The 23,952-nt window shown below is 39.4% G+C and overlaps 1 non-coding gene across 1 annotated transcript; it reads left to right on the top strand.

Moving 5' to 3' along the window:
• The first annotated feature begins 23,370 nt into the window (after nt 1–23,370).
• On the top strand, nt 23,371–23,444 carry TRNAN-GUU (transfer RNA asparagine (anticodon GUU)). The gene has a single exon. It is a non-coding gene; the product is annotated as a tRNA-Asn (tRNA).
• Nucleotides 23,445–23,952: the final 508 nt, after the last annotated feature.

Here is a 23,952-nt window from a genome sequence, read left to right as displayed (position 1 = left end):
ATTTAGCTATGGCAATTTGTTTTGGAGCATTAATATTAAACCAGTACAGTGGTTTCCTATTTAGTGGATTACAAAATGTGTGGGGTTTGGTGAGTATTTTCTCACTGGTTATGAGAAAAATCTCTTTGATTTGCCTCATATAGCTATTAAATAGCTACAGAAAGATTGATTATGGTACTATAAAGTACTTCATCATTAATAATTGTAACAGAATATAAACAGATTCCATGACTGTGTGAGGCCTTTATTAGAACATCTGAAAAAAAATCATTCCATCAGTTTGCTGTGGAAATTTCTGGCAAAACTGATTTCTTTGGCTTTCCAGTGTTTCATATAGCAACATGCTATTCTCTCACCAGTACAGCAATAATGAGGACTTAAGTCACAATCATATTAGTAGTTATAGACAAACCCTCAATAAAACAAAATACAGTAATGATTGCAATAACATATGTGTAGCACGTAATGATCCTGATCTTGTCCCTATAGAAGTTTATGGGATTTTAGTTGCTGATCTCACTGAGAACATGATTAATCATATCATGCATGCTAATATATTTAAATATTGAACCTAATGGTTCACCTTATATGTAGGCAAAACTCCTACTGAAGTCAGCAATAGGGTTCCTGAATACATAGTACAGGATCAGGCCATTACTGGTAGCTTATAGTTGCTATACAGGCTTGTGTCTAGGAGTGCATGCAGTGTCTGCGCTTAGGCTGCCAAATCAGATTGTGTCTGTGATCTATGTTCATTCTGCATGCTTGCTAGAATAATTTATTATGATACTGTGCTTCCAAAGAATACATTCACTTCCAGACACTATAGTAATACCATACAGTTGGTTCAAATAAGCATTCCAAGCCAGTGCATTTTTCATCTTGAAAAAAAAATGTCAATGCCAAAGAAGTTTTGTTTTATTTAGTACCTACTGTCATTGCATTTGATACCAGGTACAGAATTAATATATTAAAAATAATAATTACTCTCTAGGCCTTTGCATTGATTTTCATTTATTGTTGCTTTTCATTTATTTTGTTGACCAGTGCTGTCAAAATGAGAGGATAATCTGCTCATAGTATTAATTTTCATGAATTATTGCCCTATTCTGTATAAAACTTCATTGTTTATTTTTTTCATATTTTGGATAAAATGACTCTGGTATTATCTGAAGCAGAATCTGTTTGTAGGATGCAGGTTGCTCTTGATGTTATCTTGCTGATACACAAATATATTGCTGCTGATTCGCAAATTTAACTAACCAAATAAATATTCAGTGTATGCCAATCTTTTGTGCACTATTAGAAATGTATTACTTTGTATGTCTGCAACACGTTGACTGACAGCTCATTTATTAATACTGCTGCTATAGAAAAAGCAAATGGAGCGCTCTAAGGCTATGTCTACACTCGCGCCTTTTTGCGTGACAAATATGCAAATGAGGCTAAGTGTGGAATATTGCCGAGCCTCATTTGCATACCTAATGATCTGCCATTTTTGCAGAAGAGGCGCTTGTGCCACAAGGAGCTGTCTACTCTGCCCCTTCTTGCGCAAGTAAAACCCTCTTGCTCAATGCCGTTATTCCTGAAAATAATCGGCGTAACAGCATTGCGCAAGAGGGTTTCTCTTGCTCAAGAAGGGGCAGTGTAGACAGCTCCTTCTGGTGCAAGAGCCTCTTCTGCAAAAATAGTGGCTCATTAGGTATGCAAATGAGGCTCGGCGATATTCTACACTTAGCCTCATTTGCATATTTATCGCGCAAGAAGCCATGAGTGTAGACATAGCCTAAGCGTCTCAGACAAAACCATCATCAAAGTCATGGGAATGTTGGCTGTGTAAAGACTGCAGGATTGTGCCTAGAATGGGCCAGAATATGCTCTCACCAGTTACACTCCTGCAGCCCTATTAACTTTTGACTCCAGTGAGGTGGTACCTGTTCAAATGTGAAAAGATTTAGCCCCCATCTTACTTTTTGATAGGGTGTTATTCTTCACTAGTTAGAAGAAGGAATATATCACTTTTATTTTTATTTTTATTTAGTATAGCTTTTGATTGAAGCAATACACAATGATACAAATCAGCACCTCCACAAAATACATTCATTCATTCATTCATTCATTCAAATTAAGCTTTCATACTGGATAATCTTGGATAATCTTGTGCAAATTCATGCCTTCTGAGATGATTTTTCAGATAGATGGACTAATTACTTAGAAAAAGTGGTATCTATATGACAATGATTTTATTCAGTTTGCTGTTTCTATTTACAAAGAGTGGGAAAAGTTGGATATTTTACTTGACGTCTGTTATAAAATGAGAAACAAGATGTGCTCTCACTCCTGGTGGTGTAAGTGGAGGTTTGACAGTAACTTCCATAGGAGCAGGAGCAGGTAATAGTATTGAATGATAACATTACATGTAAAAACCCCAATCATAGACTTATAGAAGATGAGGGTTGGGAGATACCTTAGGAGCAGGTCATCTAGTCCAATTCTCATGTAATTGTTTTAAAATAAAGTAACACCTACATTTTTATATTTTATTGTAACCTATGGATGACTAGCCAATGCTTATACAAAATTTTTCTTTAATTAAGAGAGGTTACTTAGGTCTTTAGTAAATTATTTTATATTAACTTTAAGGGTGTCAGTCACAAGTAACTCAAGCAATTAACTAAAAAAAACTTGATTAAAATACATCACAAATAATCACAGTTTTAATCACACTGTTAAACAACAATAAAATGCCAGCTGAAAGTATTATAAATATTTTGGGATATTTTTCTACATTTTCAAATATATTGATTTCAGTTCCAGCACAAATTACAAAGAGTACAGTGCTCCTTTTATGTTATTTTTATTACAAATATTTGCACTGTAGAAAATATAAACAAAAGAAATGGTATTTTTCAATATACCTCATACAAGTATTATAGAGTGATCTATGAATGTGTAATTTACAAATATAGAATTTTTTTTGTTACATAACTGAACAAAAAAGTGCAAAACATTAGAGCTTACAAGTCTACTCAATTCTACATCTTGTTCAGCCAGGCACTAAGACAAAAAGTTTGGTTACATTTATGGGAGATAATGCTGCCTGCTTCTTATTTACAATGTCACCTGAAAGTGAGAATAGGTGTTTGCATGGGACTTTTGCAGCTGGTTTTGCAAGGTATTTACATGCCAGATATATTAAATATCTGTGTGCCCCTTTGTGCTTAAACCACTATTTGAAAGGATATGTTTCCATGCTGATGATGGGTTCTGCTCCATACCAAGCCAAAAGCAGTGTGGAATGTAGAAAACATTCAAAATATTTAATAAATGATATTCTATTTTTTAACAGTGTGATTAAAACGGCAATTAATCATGATTTTTTAAATGTGCAATTAATCACCATTAATTTTTTTAATCATTTGACAGCCAGAATAAACTTTGCTACATTATCTTACAGAATGTGGTGGTGAAGTTATTTGCAATGATGGAATAATTCGAATTAATATTAGATTTTAAAACAAATATATAAAAATGTGAAAAATGCTGGATTAGGACTTGAAAATAGAGTTTACATATTCTTCATATTCTTATTAATTTTATCTTGAATTAAAAAATAATGTTTTGTTTTGTATGGTACTGGTCCAATTTGTTAAATTGTGATGAAGATTTGCTTCTATTTCAGATCAGTATTGCGTAGTTTGTCGGAAAACTAAATGATCTCTATTACCACCTCAAATGGAAGTTACTAGTATAAAACAGTAATATTATGCACAGTATATAAAAGCATTCACTACACGAAATGTTATATTGAGGTTACACACAAATTTTTATTAGAAACCGCAGTTTTCACTCTCACTCCCTCATAAATCTCTCATAACATTCAACTTCAGCTGAAATTTGCTGTGGTTGGTCTGGTTCCTGCCACAGATGCTCCTGGAATCCCTGGAAACTGACCCTTGTGCCATGTGAGGGTATCGTCTTCTGTAACCTGGACCAATGTCATTTGACTGAATCAAAGAAATACAGATGAGTTTCTCACAATACTTCTGTATGTTGCACCTTTATTATTATAATCCCAAACGTGATTTTTTTAAAAGAGTCAAATGAGTTTATATATTTCTGAGTTAGCTGAGCATGATAAAATATACCTTTAAAAATAATATTAAATTATTATTTTCCTGCTCTTCTCACTCAATGAACACAGTGGGACTCTTCAGAAGTGTAGGGCAAATAGGACTTGGCTCAGCCTCCTTGCCCTTGAAATCATGATGATGACAATAGTGATTGATTTCCAGTGATCTGCTGAGCATCATTTATCTACTGTACCTTCTGCTGCTAAGATCTTGTTTTAAAATCCTTTTTAACAGCATTGCTCAATAATGATTCTTCTCTTCTTCCTAACTGTAACACATATAAAAGCACGACAAGCATTAAGTATAATTTTTCTCTGTAGCATTCAAGTAAATAGATAATTATATTTGCGTGCCTATTGTGTGAATCCCAGAATAGGGTATTACTTTTGTTTTCTGCACTTGACCACACAAACCTATAAATATTGAATAATAGAAAATAATACAATTGTAATTAAATATTCCTATATAATGTTCTTGAACAATAATAAAGCATTTCCAATTCAAGGTAGAAAACTTAATCTTGATAAATATGGATGCAGACATTTATTATTTCTCCATACCCCAAATATTCTTTTCATGTGAGGCTTCTGCAGTTGTGAAAGAGAATTGGGTTCCTAGCCATTGATGGATAGATTTATGGACTTGACAGTCCCGTTATTCTTGAAAAATAGGGTAGATGCCTTAGATAGGATAAATATGGTATGGGCCCTTGCACAAGTGCACTGATATGATAGCATGCAGGGTCCAGTTTCAGTTACAGAACTTGCCCCTGGGTTAGCCCAAGGATTGTTCCCTCTATGTATTCCTGGGAGATGGATATCACCTCGCATGGATCAAGAAAGCAGGGTCAGGCTGGGTTTCCACTTTTGCACTATCTCAGGAAGAGCAGACTGTGCCATCCTGGAGGATTATGCAGCCTGCACACTATACCCACTCATTGGTATGCTTGGAAAGGGAATGTATTTCCTTTATGATTCCCTTGGTGGGGTTTTGCTCCAGCAAGGGCAAGTGTATCCAAGATTCATTGTCTGATGACATGTTAATAATTATTTTTTATGTTATTGGGTAAACATTGTATTCCTCCTTGGTCCTGATCCCGCAGTAATTTCTTGGGCAAAACTTCCATTGATATCAATGGGATTGAGAACTTCAGGATCAGGTCTTATCTTTTATTTCAATTTCATATTTGATTTTAACTGAATTATAGAATATCTGTGTTATAACAAAATGTAAAGACAATAATTGAGATGGTTTAGTATTTCAAAGCATTGCTTTGTTTCTTCTAGGTGCAATAGCCTAGTGAAGGCCCAGAACCTTCACACAGACCATATAATTGATTTATGAAAGCTTGTTGTCAATCTTGCTCCCATTTAACTCAATGGCAAAATTCCCATTATCTTCAATGGTTACAGGATTGGATCCAGAGTTAGACCATTGCTGGCAGCAAAGAAATCCAACCATTCTTAACAGTTATTTCTGGTACACAGTATTTGTGTCCTCTTCTTTGTGTGATATAATTGTAATTAAGATTGATGTGCAATAGTAAAATTAAAGCAGCACGGAGTATGAGACAAATGTGTAACTAATACTAACCATACATTTCAGTTTTGAAACTTGCATCTTTTTTTATTAAAAGGCCATGAAAGTATTGGAACCTGCCTTGTTTGTAACGTTGCTTTTAGGGTTGCTGTGACCTTACATTAAAATACATTTATTTGGCTAAAATAGGGTGCAGATTGACTTTATTCACACTGAAATCCATGGGCTTTCTTTCTTTCATACAGGAGCAGTATCTGATAGACTGTGACATATTTTTGTTTCATATTGTTATATCTATAAAAAGAGTTTGATATTTTATTGTTGAAATAATAGTGTATGTATCCAGTAACATCAATGTACTGCAGTTTTCTAAAAGAACCCTTCCTAGTGACCCTCAGAAAGCTAACCTGCTGGTTCTGAGCCCTTGATGCACCTCAGCCAAGATATCTGTAGAAGGAAAGAGGAGCTGCCAATAAAGGTGACTAGAATACTTGCAGGAGGAAGCAATGTGGGGCTGGGTGTGAGGAAGGAGAATGGTAGTAGAGGAGAGAAGGTTCAGGTGTGCAAAGGAGCACAGAGTAAGGAGGAACCAGAAAGAAGTCATTAGTGTACCTGAGGCATGAGGGTGCATGACACCCACAGAGAGAGCGGGAGGGTGGAATTGGGGTGGAGATAGAGGATAGAGCTAGTGTCTCAAGCCTGCTAATTTAAATGGACAACAAACTTTGTGTTTGTGTGTGTGTGTGTGTGTGTGTGTGTAGTTGTGCAGATTGCGCAATCACAAATTGGAACATGAATTGGTGGGAAGGTGGTCCAGAAGATGATTGCTCTAAGAAGTGGCTTTTGCTAGGAACCAATAGGTATTGCTGCTACTTTGGATCTATTCCTGCTTTTGTTGAAATCAATGGGAGTTTTGCAATTGACTTCATGGGAACAAGATCCTTCTTGGGAACAGCATCCATGCCTTTTATGTTTACAAGAGACTCAAAAGTAGCAAAAAGTACATTTGGTTCATTTGTAGTTTTTTATTGGTAAAGTAAAAAGTCTGTGAAATTCAGACCTTTCAATGTTTCTTCAGTTTAAATAGATTTTAGAGGTAATTATTTTAAGAACAATTTCACAAGATGTTACCTGAGGCAAATCATATAAAATTAAAACAAAGAGTCCAGTGCTATATTGTCAAATTCCAAGTCTGTAGGAAGTTTTAAATTTTTTAGCCTTCTGGAATTCCCATGGTTCACAATTTATTCATGATGTATGCCAGAAGGAAATATAAAGAAATAAATGTAATTAAATTGAAATAATAATTGTAATTATTTGAAAGCAAACACAATTCAATATAGACTTTAAAGGTCGTGTAAGTCAAAACCAGTTTAACTTGATTTTTAAAAAGATCAGAACTGTATAATAGAACAAAGTATCTCTCTGTATTTTGAAATTACAAAATTTTGCAATCACCTAAAGCTTAGAATAGGAACATTCTATAAAAATAAGCAAGTAACAAAGATTAGAGGTTAGTGCATCATACATAGCTTCAAATAATGGACAAAAGTGCAGTTGCTAATCACTGAGAAACAGCTGCACTAGTTATTTGATAATTTATTTAAAATAATATGTAGATGAAAGAACTTCGAGATTAAAAAAAAAACATAAAATCTTTATTATCCAACAAGAATGGGAGAATGGGAGGTGTCAGTTAATCAAAAATATCAGTTAACTAAAAGTTATACTTTCCAATGAAATACTAATTTTCAAAGAATTAGAATGCAATAAAATGAATAGAATATAAAATAGTATTCAGGTGTTCACCAATCCAGTAATAGTACTGCACCACAGAGAGGTTGGTTCCTTGATGCACTTACTTGTATACAGGTAAGGTTTTCAATAGAGTAAGTTTTCTTATGATACTACATATCAATATGGACAGCACATGGCATACACCCAGGTCACTAAAAATACAATTAACCCTAAAACGGTATTGAACATAATTTAATTTTTGCTACTTCAGAAGGTGCTGCAGGATCTTGCCGTCCCTTAGGGTTATCATTACCAACCTCACTTATCATTGTAGATGCTGAAGGTGCAGGAGATTGGGTTGAATCTGTAAAAGCAGAGTGCAGAATGAGCAATTGCATAACCTCCTGGGCAGTAGACTAGTGCCAGTTATTAGACTGAAGATTTGAACTGAGAGATATCAGAAATGCTAGTTAATAGAGCCTTCTGGCTGATAAAGTGCCGGATAACACAGCTTTTACTGTATTTAAAAATGTATCAGTATGTGCTGGGCATTTTAAGTCTCCTAAATGGTTTTATGATTAGATATCTATAGTTTGCTCTTATGAATGAATTGTGTTATTTTCTTTTTTGCTCTGTCTGGTATGTAGCATCTTGTTATCAGATGTGAGGCCAGATTTTGTTCACAACATATGTATGTAGTCTCTTAACTTAAAAAAGTTGGACTTTCGTGTAAGATAAATGGGATTTGGCTATGTATTTCTTTGCTCATTGTTAGGGCTTGAGCCTGCAAGCACATATGTGAGTATCTTTATTCAGCTACTCTTGTGCATAAATATTTGCAAGATTGCATCCTTAAAATGTCAAAAAGCTTATGTGACTCATATGTCTATGCAAAGACAGTACAGATTTGAACTGAAAAGAAAATGTACTAAAAGTGATGTTTGTGATAGTTTAATCTATTATGTAACTATAAATGTGTATAAATTTCAAAACACATTTTATTTACCATGTACCTTGTCATGATTGCATGCAGTTGCTAGATTTTGTGTTTTAAAAATAGAAAATGAGTATTCATTCTAAAAATCTTTAGTTACTAATAATAATAGTTACTGTGCATACTGGCAGAATTTAGTTTTCCAAGCCAATTTTTAGTTGCACAAGCACAGTTAGGATTGTAATCAATTTCTTTACTTGAATAACATAAAAATGAACAAAACATATTTTGCAAATGTCAAATAAAAAAAATCTCTTGGGCTGAGTCCTGCTGTGCCAGCTTTAGTTAAAAATGGGATTTATAATGGAAATGCTGACACAGTCCTTTATCAGACTATTAAACTCAGATTTAATGAACATCAGCCTATGATCTTCATATTATTAATGTCAGTCAGCATGCTTTACATTTAAGGCAAAAATTCTGCTTCCTTATTTATGCACATAATCCCCTTCAAGTCAATGGAACTAACCACATAAGCAGGGTGAGCAGTACCGGACACAAAGTACAATTGTGGTTGTGATAAATCTTCTACTAAATGCACTTACTCTTGAATCTAGGACTCAATCCTGCAACTTTTACTCACTTGAGTAAATTCTGACATGATTACTTACACCAGTGACAATTGCTGTGTCAGGTTTCCAGGGCCAGTCTCCAAAACTTCTGTAAATGTAACTGAAATTATTGAATAAATGCTAAAATGATCATTTCTTTTCTATATCCCTTTTCCATTGTCTTTTACTTAGGACAAACAGTAAGCATTACTGAAATACACTTACAATGTGGCAATATAAGAATTATAATTAAGGGTCTATTTATGTTATGATATTGCAGAAATTGTGGATTCTGCAATATTAGACTTACTTCCACTGCAGTTTTGACAGCCGGGGTTGCGAGTCCTGGGTGACTGCTGTCAGCTCTGGGCCCTCACTAACAGCCCTGAAAAAAACAACAAATGGTCTGGTAGCATTTTATAGACTATGTTTTTTTCTTCTGTAACAGACTAACTCGGCTACCCCCTGAAGCTCCTTAAAAACCCTGAGTGACTTCAGCAAGAGCCTCTCTCTGAGCCCAAAATGACTGACAGCAGGAGCCAGGAGTCCCCACTCTCAGCCCCATGTTTTCCCTTTTAGCCCTGAACTTCCACTCTTCACCTTGAATGCTCTCTTTGGCTGTGTCCAGACTCAGGGGTTTTTTCGAAAAAAGTAGCCTTTTTTCGAAAAAACTTCACCTGCGTCTAGACTGCAGCCACGTTCTTTCAAAATTAAATCGAAAGAATGCGGCTTTTCTTTCGACGGTGGTAAACCTAATTTCACGAGGAAGAACGCCTTCTTTCGAAAGTGCTCTTTCGAAAGAAGGCGTTCTTGACAGCAAACAGGCTTTTTAGAAAGAGAGCATCCAGACTCACTGGGTGCTTTCTTTCGAAAAAGCGGCTTGCTTTTTCGAAATTCCGCGTGCAGTCTAGACGCGCTCTTTCGAAAGAGGCTCTTTCGAAAGTATCTTTCGAAAGAGCCTCTTTCGAAAGAGGCTTGCAGTCTAGACATAGCCTTTCAGAGCCAGGTGGGCAACATAGGCTTAGGTTTACCACAAATAATGCCCATTATTACTTTTCCACAATTTTCCATGGCTTGTTCTCAACTCAGCTGTATTTTTTGATAATCATCTCACAGTTCAAGCACAGCCTTATTTATAATAGAACAATAGTTGAAGTGTCTGATGAGTGTTTTGCATCACTGAATAGTTTTATGCAGGGCTAACTGTATGTAAGTGTAATTTCACATCCAGTCTCAGCAAAATTTAGCTAAATTCATAACATGTTAAGTCACAACTGGAGGAAGAGGAAATGAACAATTTTCTGATTCATGTAATTTATGAGAAACATGGGTAAGGGGGCAGGTTAATGACTATTGGTTATGTTAGATAAAAATACATTTATCTACCAGACAGAACCCCTGTTAAAGGTGGAAAAAGCCCCCCAAAATGAATTTTTCAAGGCTTCTGTATGGTCATGTAGTGCATAAGAGCTGAATGTATTTTTGCTGAGGTAGGCCCTTAGATTTTTAGAAGATCATAAATATTGTTATTTTCTATATTGGTTTTATAGTAATGGGTTGTTCCAGCTCATATTGTTTGACTAGAGATTTTAAGAAATTTAAGAAAATCAAGTTCTTAAAACATATGGAACAAATAAAGAAAACAAGAGCCATTTTAGGGTTGCTTATTTATCTTGTGGGTAGTGGAATGTTTTGAATTGTACAATTGAATGGATTATTTTAACTGAAAAAAAAAGATTAAAGGTTTCCAGGTTCATAAACAGCCACACACATAATCTGTGTAAGTAGGTTAACAAATTATTTTTATATATTGCAAAGAAAGTAAAGTAAAATCTTGGAAAATCTGGAAATTCTGAATACATAAAGAAAACAATTGTTAAAGTGATTTAAATGTTATTACAGTATTTTAAAGGCCAGTTAACTGTGTAATAGCAAGAATAGCAAGGCTTTAACATTTAAGCCATATGTGGGCATATGTTTTTTCATGTTTTGTATTTTCAATAAGACAAAGTTTCTCCTGGATACTGATCAGAAGGCAAGTAGTGTAGTTACTTGCAAGAAGGGGAAAAAATAATTACACACCTTACAAACTGAGGAGCCTACACAATGACAGTGGATATATATGCCCTTTGTATTTTTTATAAATCATATTTGCTTTACTGAAGTTGAATTTCAGATACATATACTAACCATTGTTTTAATCTAATTCAAATATGAACCTCAAGACACTTAGAATGGACTTCATATAATGGCAAAAAAGTGGGGGGAGACTAAGGAGCCCTCCTGCTGTTATAGGGACTCCAGTACTGGTCAACAGGTGTGGTTCTATGGCAACAGAGAGGGAAGCTGGATGCCAAGGGTCATAAAGGGATGTACATCTCCTGCTGGTTGTAGGGCTGATTGTACAAGGTCACTGCATCACAACTTGTAGGGGTAGAGAGAGGAGGCTGGGGCTTGAGCCAGGTTAAGGATCTGCTGCTCTGCAGATCCTTCTGTTCTCCACCCTTTAAGAGGGCTGTGCTAAAGGCTTCAGAGTGTACTCTGCAGCCCTAGAGTTGCTTGGCATGGAGGATCCCTTTCTATTGAGACTTGTACATTTCCATGATTGTTCTGGCTACTTGAGCTAAGTGCTGCTCTCTGGATTTTAGCCCAAATGTAACTGATATTTCCTATTCTTAGACATTAAAGAATACTAATGACCTTTATTTTTGTATGCTTAAATCTTCTTGGCTTACCAACATGAGTAGGCCTGTTGAAACCAGTGGAATGAATTGTGTATGCAAATTGAGAAGGATTTAGATCATTGTTACCTCTGTAATAAATTATAACAGAATAATAATGATAGTTAATAATTACTAACATTCCCCTGAAGTCCTCCATGGGAAAGACAACAGAGATGAGAAGAAAGAACTATGCATCGTTATATAAAACACCTTTACCTTGCCTTGTTTACCTATGGACCTGCTAAGCTTCACTTAGACATTAGTAATACAGGCAGTCCCCGGGTTACATGGATCCGACTTACACCGGATCCCTACTTACAAACGGGGTGAGGCAACCCCACACTAGCTGCTTCCCCCCAGCAGACCAGGGAGACGCGAAGCTAGCGCCCCCCCCCCCCCCCAGCAGACCAGGGAGACCGGAGCGGCTTTTCTCAGCAGACACCTCAGCTTGAGAATAAAGGACTGAGGGAAGTGAGGTGTGGGAGAATAAAACTGAGCTCTGGAGAAATGTTTGGCTAGAGTTTCCCCTACAATATGTACCAGTTCCAACTTACATACAAATTCAACTTAAGAACAAACCTACAGTCCCTATCTTGTACGTAACCCGGGGACTGCCTGTATACCCCTCCATTACCTTTTGTAATTAGCACATGATGCTACAAAGCAACGTCAGCTAATTTTATAGAGTTTGGGATGAAACCCAAATTTCGCTCCAGTTCCTTTCCTATAGACATATTTTTATATTAAAGGCTAAGGTTCCAGGGTGTCCTGCAAGAGATTGTATTTTAAAAAATGGATAGCTCTTCTGCAGGAGCCTTCAAAACATCATTGCCAATTTGTAGTCACTAACTAGGCCCTCTCATCTCTTATAGTGTCACTGTATTATTGAGTAGCCTGGAAAGTAGTGAAGTATTGATCGCAAATATTTAGGGATGAAAAAGGAAATATATTTTCTTTCAAGGGAGTTTACCGTCCTTTCCACCTTTTTAAAGTCATTAACCCCTTTCTATTACATGCAGTAGGCTGATGTGTCCATCTTATGGCATCTGCAAGGTGGACAAATCAGTGCCTCATGCAGCTGGCATTGTAGAGAACAGATCTAGAAGGACAAATACAAGAAGAAAAAAGAGATTAGAAAAGTTCTTTTTGCATCCAAATAATTTTGGATAGAAAGCAAAAGTAGATTAATTTGTATCTGTTTTTGTTAATTTGGTATGAACAAAGGTTTATCCTGAATGCCTTTGCAAAGCAAATTTTGAATTCTGAAGATGGACTTAATTACACTGCAGTCTCTCCCCTTTCTTTCCCCCTCATCTCATAGGGTATGTCTACACTACAAAGTTAGTTCGAACTAACGGACGTTAGTTCGAACTAACTTTAATAGGTGCTACACTAGCGCTCCGCTAGTTCGAATTTGAATCGAACTAGCGGAGCGCTTAGTTCGAACTAGGTAAACCTCATTTTACGAGGACTAAGCCTAGTTCGAACTAGCTAGTTCGAACTAAGGGCTGTGTAGCCCTTTAGTTCGAACTAGTGGGAGGCTAGCCCTCCCCAGGTTTCCCTGGTGGCCACTCTGGCCAACACCAGGGAAACTCTATGCCCCCCTCCCGGCCCCGGACCCCTTAAAGGGGCACGGGCTGGCTACGGTGCCCGTGCCAGGTGCAAGCCTGCCAGCACCCAGCTAGCAGACCCTGCACCTGGCACGGCACAGAGCCACCCACCCGATGCCCCCCAGCCCACCCCCTCTTCCCGGGACCAGGCTGGCGGCTCCCGGGAGTTTGCCCTGGACCGCAAGAGGCGGGCACCTTCCTGGGCTAGTGCGGACATCGTGGACCTCGTCCACGATCTCCGCACTAGGCACAGGAAAGTGGCCGTCTAGGGCAGGAGAGCTGCCAGCCTGGCCACCCAGGACCAGGTGTGCATGAAAATCAAGGGGGTCCACTGAGACCCCCGACACTGAGCCCTGAGCTTACAATGGCCGTCCTGGGTCAGACCAAAGGTCCATCTAGCCCAGTAGCCTGTCTGCCAACAGCGGCCAACCCTAGGGACCCTGGAGGGGATGGACCGAAGACAATGACCAAGCCATTTGTCTCGTGCCATCCCTCTCCAGCCTTCCACAAACTTTGGGCAGGGACACCACTCCTACCCTCTGGCTAATAGGACTCCATGGACCCAACCTCCATCACTTTATCTCACTTCCCTTTAAACTCTGTTCTAGTTCTAGCCTTCACAGCCTCCTGCAGCAAGGAGTTCCACAGGTTGACTCTTTGCTTTGTCAAGAAGAACAACTTTCTCTTACTAGTTTGAAGCCTGCTACCCATTCCTTTCCTTTGGTGTCCTCTAGTCCTTCTTTATGGGAACTCAGGAAGAACTTTTCTGAATGCACCCTCTCCACCCAACCCCTGCTTTTAGAGACCTCTATCCTGTCCCCCTCCGTCTCCTCTTTTCTAAGTTGAACAGTCCCAGTCTCTGTAGCCTCTCTTCATCTGGGACCTGTTCCCAACCCCTGATCATGTTAGTTGCCCTCCCCTCTCCCAGCCTTTCTCTTCCCCTCTCCCACCTCCTTTTCCCAGTCTCCCCCAGTTTTTTTTCAATAAAGACAGAGTCAATGTTGGAAGAAACGTTATCTTTATTTTGTACATCAATAAGAAGGGGGGCTAGGGAAGGGTAAGTGGAAGGAGGTGAGGGAGGAATGGGGTACGAGCCCCCGATGGGGAGGACTGGGCTGGCTCTGCGGGCTTCTGGGGGTGGAAGCTCTCCTGCAGCCCCCCAATTACTCCCTCTCCCCAGATGGCAGCCTGCGGCAAGTGCAGCCGGGCTGATGGCCGAGTGGTGTGATGTGCCCAGTGTGGGCACTCAGGGCACTCCAAGCCAGAACTTCTTTGCAAGCGGGGCACCCCTTAGAACTGTGTGTCCGGGGTGGGGGTCGGGACCCTTTAAGCGCAGCCCTCGGCTAGCCTGAGACAGTATCTCCATGCTCTAAGTCCTCCTTTTATGCCCTGCCGGCACTGCTTCCGGCCATCCTTAAGCCCTGTTCAGAGTCCACTCAATGTGGACTTACTAGTTCGAACTAGCAAAACGCTAGTTCGAACTAGTTTTTAGTTCTAGATGCGTTAGTTCGAACTAGCTTAGTTCGAATTAACTAATTCGAACTAAGTTAGTTCGAACTAGCGCTGTAGTGTAGACGTACCCATACCTCCTTGCTCTCCTGATTTTATGTATGGAAAGCCTGCTGAAAAAAGTCTATTCACTGTATCTAAATATCCATAGAAATTGCTATTTGAACCACAGACCTGCATTATCCTAAAGGAACATGAGGATGTTTCTAGAAGAATTTTTAGCATGTTGGTCCATTAGGGAGATATTTTTAAAAGCATTTTCAAAAAGAATAAAGAGTGAAACAAGAAACAACAAAACAATGTCCCCCCCAAATCCAGCAACCTACTTCTTGCTGCCCATTTCCTTAGAAGTCCTTGTGCAACGACACTGGCACATGCAGGTGGTTTTCTGCATGGTTAGTTTGTTCTCTGCCTGGTACTTAAACTGAAATCATTAACATGTGTCTTGTACATTACCTGAATGAAAGGCCAGTTCCCAGGTTATTACTGCCCATTTTTCCTCTTTGCTTCTGCGCTTCCCTGTTTCGATTACAAATCCCCCTCCAGGCACAAAGCAAGCTGGACACCTAGGGTGCAGCTAAAGAGTTATTTGTTCGCTAGGTAGACATTAATGAATGACTGTAGTGCTGCCCTGAGCCTAGGGTTCCCCACTATTAAAAGTTTAATAGAAAGATCTGAGAAGCCAGGGGCCAAGAGAAGGAAGAGGGGGAAGCTGGACTGTAAGTAAATCAATAGGTACCTTGTCTGTTCTTTTGCCTTAGTGGAGACTCCACCATCCAAGAGGGCAGCTGTAACTAAGGCATTAAGAGAAGCTATTTACCTCTGTACTCTCTCTTTTTGGCATCAGTCTCAGCAGAGGCTGCTGAAGCTGCAAAAAATGCACCTTTTACTGGGAAAAAAAGTCAAGGAAGCCAGAATATGGTACAGTTGTAAATGGAGCTTAAAATTATACTTCCTCTATTTTCAAATTCATTTTCCCTTTGCTCTTTTTCTCTCGGTTCTCTGTCCTCTTTTCCTTTTATCTTTATTTTCATCCTTTCTTTTGTTCTCATGGCCCTTCTCTTTCTCTTTCCCTCTTTCTCTAAAACAGATAGATACATTCAATGTTAAGACCCGAGATTTATATTAAATTCAGTCTTTCCTTATAAGCTCCAGGACAGCAGCACAAAAGAAAGAAATCACTTCTCCAGTCTTGTTACCTCACTAGCTGAATCTCTGTGCCTGCAGAGCTAACTTGGAATGTCCCCATAAATCTCTACATACATTAAGTCATCATAAAGCAGGATTTATTTTAATTCCAAGAATCATAAGAAGATAACATTGTTTTTGTCCTCCATTTAATAGTTTTAAATATAAATGCATTTTGATACTTTGCACCTACCTCCCACTTTTGTCCCCAATCGTTCCTAGCACCTAGAAGACCATCAATCTCAATTTTATATCTGGGTATGCTTTGGGCCTCCATTTCCATCACAGCTGAGCTGCTCAGAAACATGAGAGGATGTTTGAATGCTATCTTCATTTGGTTTTATTCTGATGTTCTCATTCATTGGATTGGCAAGAAATATTTTCACCTCAGATTCCTTTACTGAAAAGGCCTTTACTGAATCGATTAATTCATATATATAGGACTGGATCCCCTTTTCCTAGACCAATAAACAGTTGGTGCTTGACCACTTCTCTAAATCACAAAACAGAAGCAGGAAAATTCTCTTGTTTTTATCTTCACACTCTAAAATACCTCCTAAAGAATCATTTTGGGAAAGAAATTATGCTTCCTGATTCACATTTTTTCTGCACTAATCATGGGAAGTAATATTTTTTGCTGGTTCAGGCTATCAGAATTCATGCAGTCCTGGAGTTCACCTGGATCCCTGGTGTTACAAGTGACACAAGGTAGACAGTGATTGAAAGGAGCTTTTTAGCAGTGCTTCTCAGGGAGAAGATTTCTATCACTTCTCAGGGAGAGAGGAATCAGGAAGAGTTATGCCAAGGCTAATCTCAAGTAGTTCAAGATTATTTTCATGATGGAAGATTAGATTAAATGAAGTTTGGGCCCCTAGTTTTGACAGCTGAACTCTATTATCAGAGAATTGTAGGCAAACCTGAAGGCCTAAAATATATGGAGTACTTAGTACAGTTCTTTAGTACAGTTCTTTATACTCTGTGTCAGAGTATACAGAGACCTCCCTTGAAAGGCCTTTGATATGCAATGCAGGAACCACATAAGGGTGTAAATGTGCCCATAAAGAAGCATTAACACCTGAATTTGATGTTAGTCTCCCCTCTAAATTGCCTGATTAGGCAAAGGCCTCAGGAAAGGGCCCATCATGATGTTAATAAGACTTGTCATCTTAAATTCCCTGAGATTCTTGGCTAGAATACCAGCATTTTTGAGCTGGCAGAAAACACCCTTATATAAATTGAATACAATAGATAGAAATATCTGGAGTGAAGCAGTATGTCTGTCTGCTTTTTTCCTTAGTTCATTTGGCCAGGTGGTTTAATTTTGACATAAAGGGCTAAAATTGATGAATATGACCACTTGTCAAGGAAGTACTGGAGCTAAAGTAGATGCTTTTGGTAACTAGTTTATTAAGGATTTGGGAATGTTTCTATAGACTTTTCAGTTCACTTAATATTTTAGAATTTTTGGCAATGCCAAAATTAATTTCTTGGACTGCTAGGATTCAAAAATTTTGGGACATTTTGGATGAAGACCTAAAACATGGTAAACAGAAAAAACGGAATAGGACTCTTAACATATGTAGGATAAATTATGCTTTATTAGCCACATCACATATAACTGAACTCTTATGATTTGGCAAACCTGATGTAAGTAATGTACAACCATAGTGGAAGATCACACAGCATTTGTGTCAGACAGAGTCTATACTGGTGGATCTTACTTATAAGGAAGGAAACTAGGAATTGTAGGGATGCTTGTCTAACCACGCAACATATCCTGGCTCAACCAATAGAAACCAACTGACAACCCAATTTTAGAGGCTTTTGAAAGAGAGATGAGCAAGCTCATTCTGGACTGAATGTCTAGAAATCAATTTTTTAGGGAAAAGTGTGTGTTTTTTTCTTTATATTTTTAATTAACTTTGGGCTATCTATTGAGCAAAGTGACAGGTACAATAAGGGTACAAATACACTTCTTGTATTCAAATTCAGAGATTTTTAAAAATGTCTATGTTTGAATCTGCTTTAGAATTTATCTTCCCATCATAATCAATTTAAGAAACTCCTACTGTAAACTAGGATCTACTCCTAATTAGCTTTAGTGACACTTCAGCATATACTTAAGCACTGAATAAACCTACTTTTCTGGATGAGTTAATTTTTGGAATTGAACCTTAGAGTGCTGAATTATGAAGAACCTCAAAAAAGCTTTGCTGCCTCTCAGAGCATAGAATCTAGGAATTTGTCTGCTCCCTCTGTGTTCCATAAAAATACTCAGTGGCTGCACTGAAGTTCATTAACATCAGACTCATTTATCTCCACACTGTTCAGTATTAATTATATTTTCAGAACTATTCAAACTCCAGCAGCAGTGTTGCAAATGTACGATTTGTTGCAAACTACAAGAAATTCCCTTTCTAACTCTAAGTATGTAAAATTCTTTGGTTTTATGGTAGTGAGACCCCATTAGAGAAAAAAAGAAAAGAAAAAGAAAGAAACCATCAAGAGGATAACAGCAGATTTCTTCTTTATGATTTTTCTTTATTGAGCTCTATGGTGAGGTATAGAAACTAAGACAGTGAGACATTTTCTTGGAAATGAGGGAATCTAGCTAAATAATTCTGGTATATTTGTCTTCATGTCACTTGGAACTATGCGTGTTTGGTGGCAGTGGCAACTGGATTTTCAACAAATAAAATTTCCATATATTAAATAGAAAAGAATAACTTTTCCACTTTGTCTTTCATAGTAACAGAAGCAACATCTCATCGAGCTGAGTATAGATCAAGAAGTGATAAAAGTAGATGCAGGTCTACAAAACTGCAAAGACAAGGATTACCCTTTTTAATGAGTCGTCAGAATTGTGTGTGAGATGTGGAAGCTACATCAGTATAACCATCATTGGCATGATTAATACTTTTTATACTAGTAACAATTTCTATTCTTCATTTGTTAAATATGCTTATCTAAATTTTAAGGAATTACTTAATTGACAGTCCTAGAGACTGAAGTGCTGACAGGTACATTATGCAGGGTGGCAGCGCAAACTCCCTTTACTTTCCTACTATTGTGCGTAAGATAAGATCTGAGGACCATGCCAAGGAGTAAGCAGACAGCTCTCTTCCATTCAGTCCTGAGCCCCTTTGCTGAGATTGCAGGGCAGTGAGATTGCAGAGCAGGTTGTGAATTATGACCAGTAGTAGTGGCTGTTCTGTGAATTTCTGAAACATTCTGAACAATGATTGACTTTTGATGTTACTAAATACCTTGTGATTAGCAACAATGAAGATTTTCTGGGTTGTCTGATTTGTTTTTATCCCTATCTGCGTGACTTGCATTCTGAGAGAATCCAGGGCTGGTTGTACCGGAGGCATCTATAAATCTCCATTGGCGGCCTCTTTTTGCTCTTGAGACAGGTGAATTCCATTTGCAGAGATGTTCTTTGAATTACAGCATTTCTTTCCCCCCCACTTTACCAAGAAGGTAAAATGTATAGGTCCATTAATCTGCACAGGTCACATCTTCAACTGCACTCTTGGAAAAGATAAATGTGTAGTTCAGTTATTCATTATCTATAGATTTTTGAAAAGGAAAAATTGTTCAGACCTCTGCTATCTGGGTACTTTATATTTTCAAACATCACAAGTGTACAGGACTGCTAAACTAATAGTGACCCACAAGTATTAAATCAAGTTCAAAATTCATGGCTAACTAATATTTATTTGAAATGATACACTTAGAAATACAAAGACTATGGGTGTCGTTCATTAATACATTTTACTGGGAGAATAAAAACTTGTTCTCAATCAGGAAAACTAGCTTTTCTTTAGTTGTCCATGTTTTTGAATCCCTCTTTCACATCCACATTTTTCTATGGTTTGTTGTTGGGAGCACTGTAAAAATAAAACTTGGCTCATGGGATTCCTAGAAGGAAATCAGCCTTTTTGTCATAGGAATATAGAAATTTCCATATTGGACTAGATCAGTGACACATCTAATTCAGTATTCAAGCTCTGAGTGTAGCCAGCACCAAAAATTTCATAGAAACTAGGGGGCTGTGCCCCCTGCTCACTACACTCACCAATCCTCCTCCTACCTCCCTAGAGCACCAGGAAGAGAGGAGAGGCCATGCAGCTCCCACCCCCTGCAGAGCACTGGAGGGGGAAGGCACGGGGCTCTCTCCCCGCAAGCACCAGGGAGGACGTTGCAGGGCTCCCCTGAGCATCAGGGAGGAGGGGGTGGAAGGGAAAGGCTGTGCAGCTCCACCCATCCTGAGCACCAGGGAGGGAGGAGGCCATGGAGCTCTTGCTCCCTTCCCCCACACTGAGCATCAGGGAGAGGGAAAGGGAAAGTCCTCGTAGATCCCACCACACCTCCTGGAGCAACAGGGAGCCTGGGGAGCCTGTGCTGCTCCTGCCCCGTCCCCAGCACCGGATAGAGAGAGAGGGAAGGAGGGAGGGAGAAGGCTGGGCAGCTAAAGTGTTGATGTCACTATCTCATCCCGCAGGAAAAGTTTTTTTAATATATATAGAGAGAGATGAAAGAAACTTGGAAACATTAAACTGTATCTCCAGGCTTCAACTCCAAAATAAGCAACAAATGTTTTGGAAGACATAGGAGTGACTGTTTCCACATTTGCAATGTATAGAAGGCTGTTTAGCTGGCCTCTACAATGGATGGTTCCTGGAAAGCAGCTTAGAGATAGCTTTCAGAAAATTATATATAGAATTATAAAACACTCTTTTAGGTCAGTGTGCATCTAAAGCACATTGTAGAAAGGATGCTTCCCATGAAAAAGTGTAGAAATTTAGTTAATAATTTGGGAATTCTATTCTGTTATTAATAGGGAGAGTCCTCTGATTTCTAGCCACTTCGTTGCTGAAATTACATGTGAAATGTTTTCTGTTTTCTAGATCATCAAACTGTTTTTTTTATAAGCGGGTATAGGGAATAGAGTGTGTGAAAGGTCCCAATTCCTTCCCACTTTCTACATTATCTCTCTCTTACATGTAGGCACCAGGTCTCCAACCCTCCAAAGGCTTGCATGTGTCTATTGAAATCAGTGGGACTACACATGTGTGTAAAGTAAAACACTCAAATTATTGATTAGTATCAGGTTGGTCCTGAAGCTATCTTAGGCCATAGGCACAACACACTCCTAACTTTTAAGATCTGACTTGGGTTATCCCCTGGAAGTCAATGCAAGAACTAGCACCTGCAGTAGGGGCACATGTTTAAGTATTTTACTGAGTGGGGTACTGATATGCTACCTCTGCTTTTTGGTTCTTTGCTGTGTGTGTTTGTGCATGTTACTATGCACAACAGGGTGATGGAGAGCAGGTGGGACTCAGACATGTAAAGAGCCACCATCTGTGTTCTTAACATTGAGACTAGCCTGTATGTCACAAGCAGGAGAGCCCTTGATATGATGCAAAGTGCCCTAAAAAGAATTAATTTTAAAATATTTTAAATGCTGTTGGGGGCCTGCATATCATTCCGCTCTTACTCTCCACTCTGCTAACAGCCATAGGCTGTGTCTACATTGGCAAGATTTTGCGTAAAAGCAATTGCTTTTGCACAAAATCTTGCCACCTGTCTACACTGGCCGTAAGTATTTACTCAAGAACACTGACGTTCTAATGTATGAAATCAGTGCTTCTTGTGCAAATAGTCTGATGCTTCCACTCAGGGATAAGCCCTCTTGCACAAGTATTCTTGCACAAGAGGGCCAGAGTAGACAGACAGGTTAATTTCTTGAACAAGAAAGCCTGATGGCTAAAATGGCCATCGGAGCTTTCTTGCGCAAGAGAGCATCTACACTGGCACGGATACTTTTGCGCAAAAGCACATGCCAGTGTAGACGCTCTCTTGTGCGAATACTTTTAATGGAAAAACTTTTCCATTAAAAGTATTTGCGCAAAATCATGCCAGTGTAGACGCAGCCATAAAGATGAGTGAAAGGTGCCACTACCAAAAGTAACAAGTTTGTGAAATCATACACCAAGGAACAAAGTAATAGTAACTGCACTTATGTAGTACCTTGGCCAAAGTTCTCAAAGCCCTCTGAAAAAGTGTGTCTTCCATAAATGGGGATTCTGAGACACAGAGATTAAGTGATTTGCACAAAGTCACATAATGGATAATGGCAGAACAGAGCATAAAGCCAAGTTTTCACAAGACACACCCACCCACACCCACACTGAGAACGGACCATTCTGGGAATGCAAACTCATGGCCAGGTTGATGGACAGATACCATTAATTTCAATAGGAATCGAATTGGGCTCTGTGTGTGTGTGTGTGTGTGTGTGTGTGTGTGTGTGTGTGTGTGTGTGTGTGTGTGTGTGTGTGTGTGTGTGTGTGAGAGAGATGGATTTGGTTAATATTACATTATTATGTAAAATAACTGAAGTGTTTGTTAGCTTCCCCTTTCACTATTGTTCTGACCACTAAATTAAAACAAAAATGTTTCCTTTGTACACCTTATAAAATCCTACCTTTTCAACATTCTCCAGTCAATTAAAATCAACCTAGTAAAAACTTTAATAAAGTAAATTTAGAAAGACACTCAGGAATGGCTTTTGAATGTGTGTGCATAATGGGTGAATCAGAAATGGTAATAATAATCTATGGTTAACTCATTGTGCTATGTGACTTTATTTCTCAGCAAAAGAATGGTCCCTTAAAGGGAGAGCTTAGAAATTATTCAACTCTTACAGTACCAGAGGGGTAGCCGTGTTAGTCTGAATCTGCAAAAGCGACGAGGAGTCCTGTAGCACCTCATGGACTAATAGATTTATTCAGGGCTGGCCTTACCATGAGGCGAACTGAGGTGGCTGCCTCAGGTGTCAGACAGTAGAAGGATGCCACTAGGACCCAGAGTGTAGAAAATTGTGTCTGTTGCTGGTGCATATGTATTCTCTCTGCTCTAGCTGCACAGAGATGGTGGAGTGCTGTGCTGCAGGAAGGAGGGCACAAGAGACATAACAGGAGAAAAGGTGGCATGTGGGTGTCATTTGAGCTCCCTGCCACAGGTGCCAAAATGTGGGCTGGCCCTGGATTTATTGGAGCATTAGATTTTGTGGGCAAAGACCACATGCATCTGACAAAGCGGGTCTTTGCCCATGAAAGCTAATGCTCCAATAAATCTGTGCCACAGGACTGCTCCTTGCTTTAACTTTTGCAGAATGTGTACAAAAAGAAATCCTATAATACCCTCTCTTTTCTCTACCAAGTAATTACATGTGACTAGATTTAACAGTCAAACCTTATGTTTATTTAAATTCAGCATAAATTATTTTACAGAAAAGCAAGAGATCATTTCCTAAGGTTGGTGTCAGAGACACTACTACTTACCAGCTCTCTTGGAAACAAGTGTGCTGTAAGCGTCTCTGTGGCGCAATCGGTTAGCGCGTTCGGCTGTTAACCGAAAGGTTGGTGGTTCGAGCCCACCCAGGGACGCAGTTTTATTTTTGCCCAGGCAAGAGCCGCTTTTTTGAACAGGTGAGGGGGTACCCATTAGATCCCGCGGCGCAGCAGCCGCTCGTGATTCGGAGCAAGGGGCGCCCAGGCCAGCCGGGCGAGCTCTGGCCACAGCGGCTACCCAGGCGGCAGGAACAGCAGCTGATTCCACGCTGGAGAAAGGGGGGCGAATGCTTCTGGGGCAGCCCCGGCTCGGAGCCCCCCATCCCCTCTTCTCCCGGGCAAAGCCTCCCCTCCTTGCTGACCCTAGGCCAGCCCCACGCTCCCTGCAGGGCCCGCGCGCCTGCTTCCCCCGGGCCCTGTCACCGGCACCGCCGCGTCCCTCTGCCACGGTTTCCGCCTTCGCCTGCCCTGGGCTGCCTGCTCCCGGCCCCACTTCAGCGGCGTGTCGGCGGCACCTCTCGCGCCCGGCGCCCTAACTCCCTGCGGGCCGTGCAGAGACCGGGTGCGGGGCGCGCGGGGCAGAGCATGGACCGATCCCAGCCAG

Source organism: Pelodiscus sinensis, chromosome 2, assembly GCF_052426305.1.
Source record: "Pelodiscus sinensis isolate ZL-2025 chromosome 2, ASM5242630v1, whole genome shotgun sequence".
In the NCBI taxonomy this organism is placed as follows: domain Eukaryota; kingdom Metazoa; phylum Chordata; order Testudines; family Trionychidae; genus Pelodiscus; species Pelodiscus sinensis.
The sequence above is the reverse complement of the archived record's forward strand: the minus strand, read 5'-3'. Positions and strand labels throughout refer to the sequence as shown.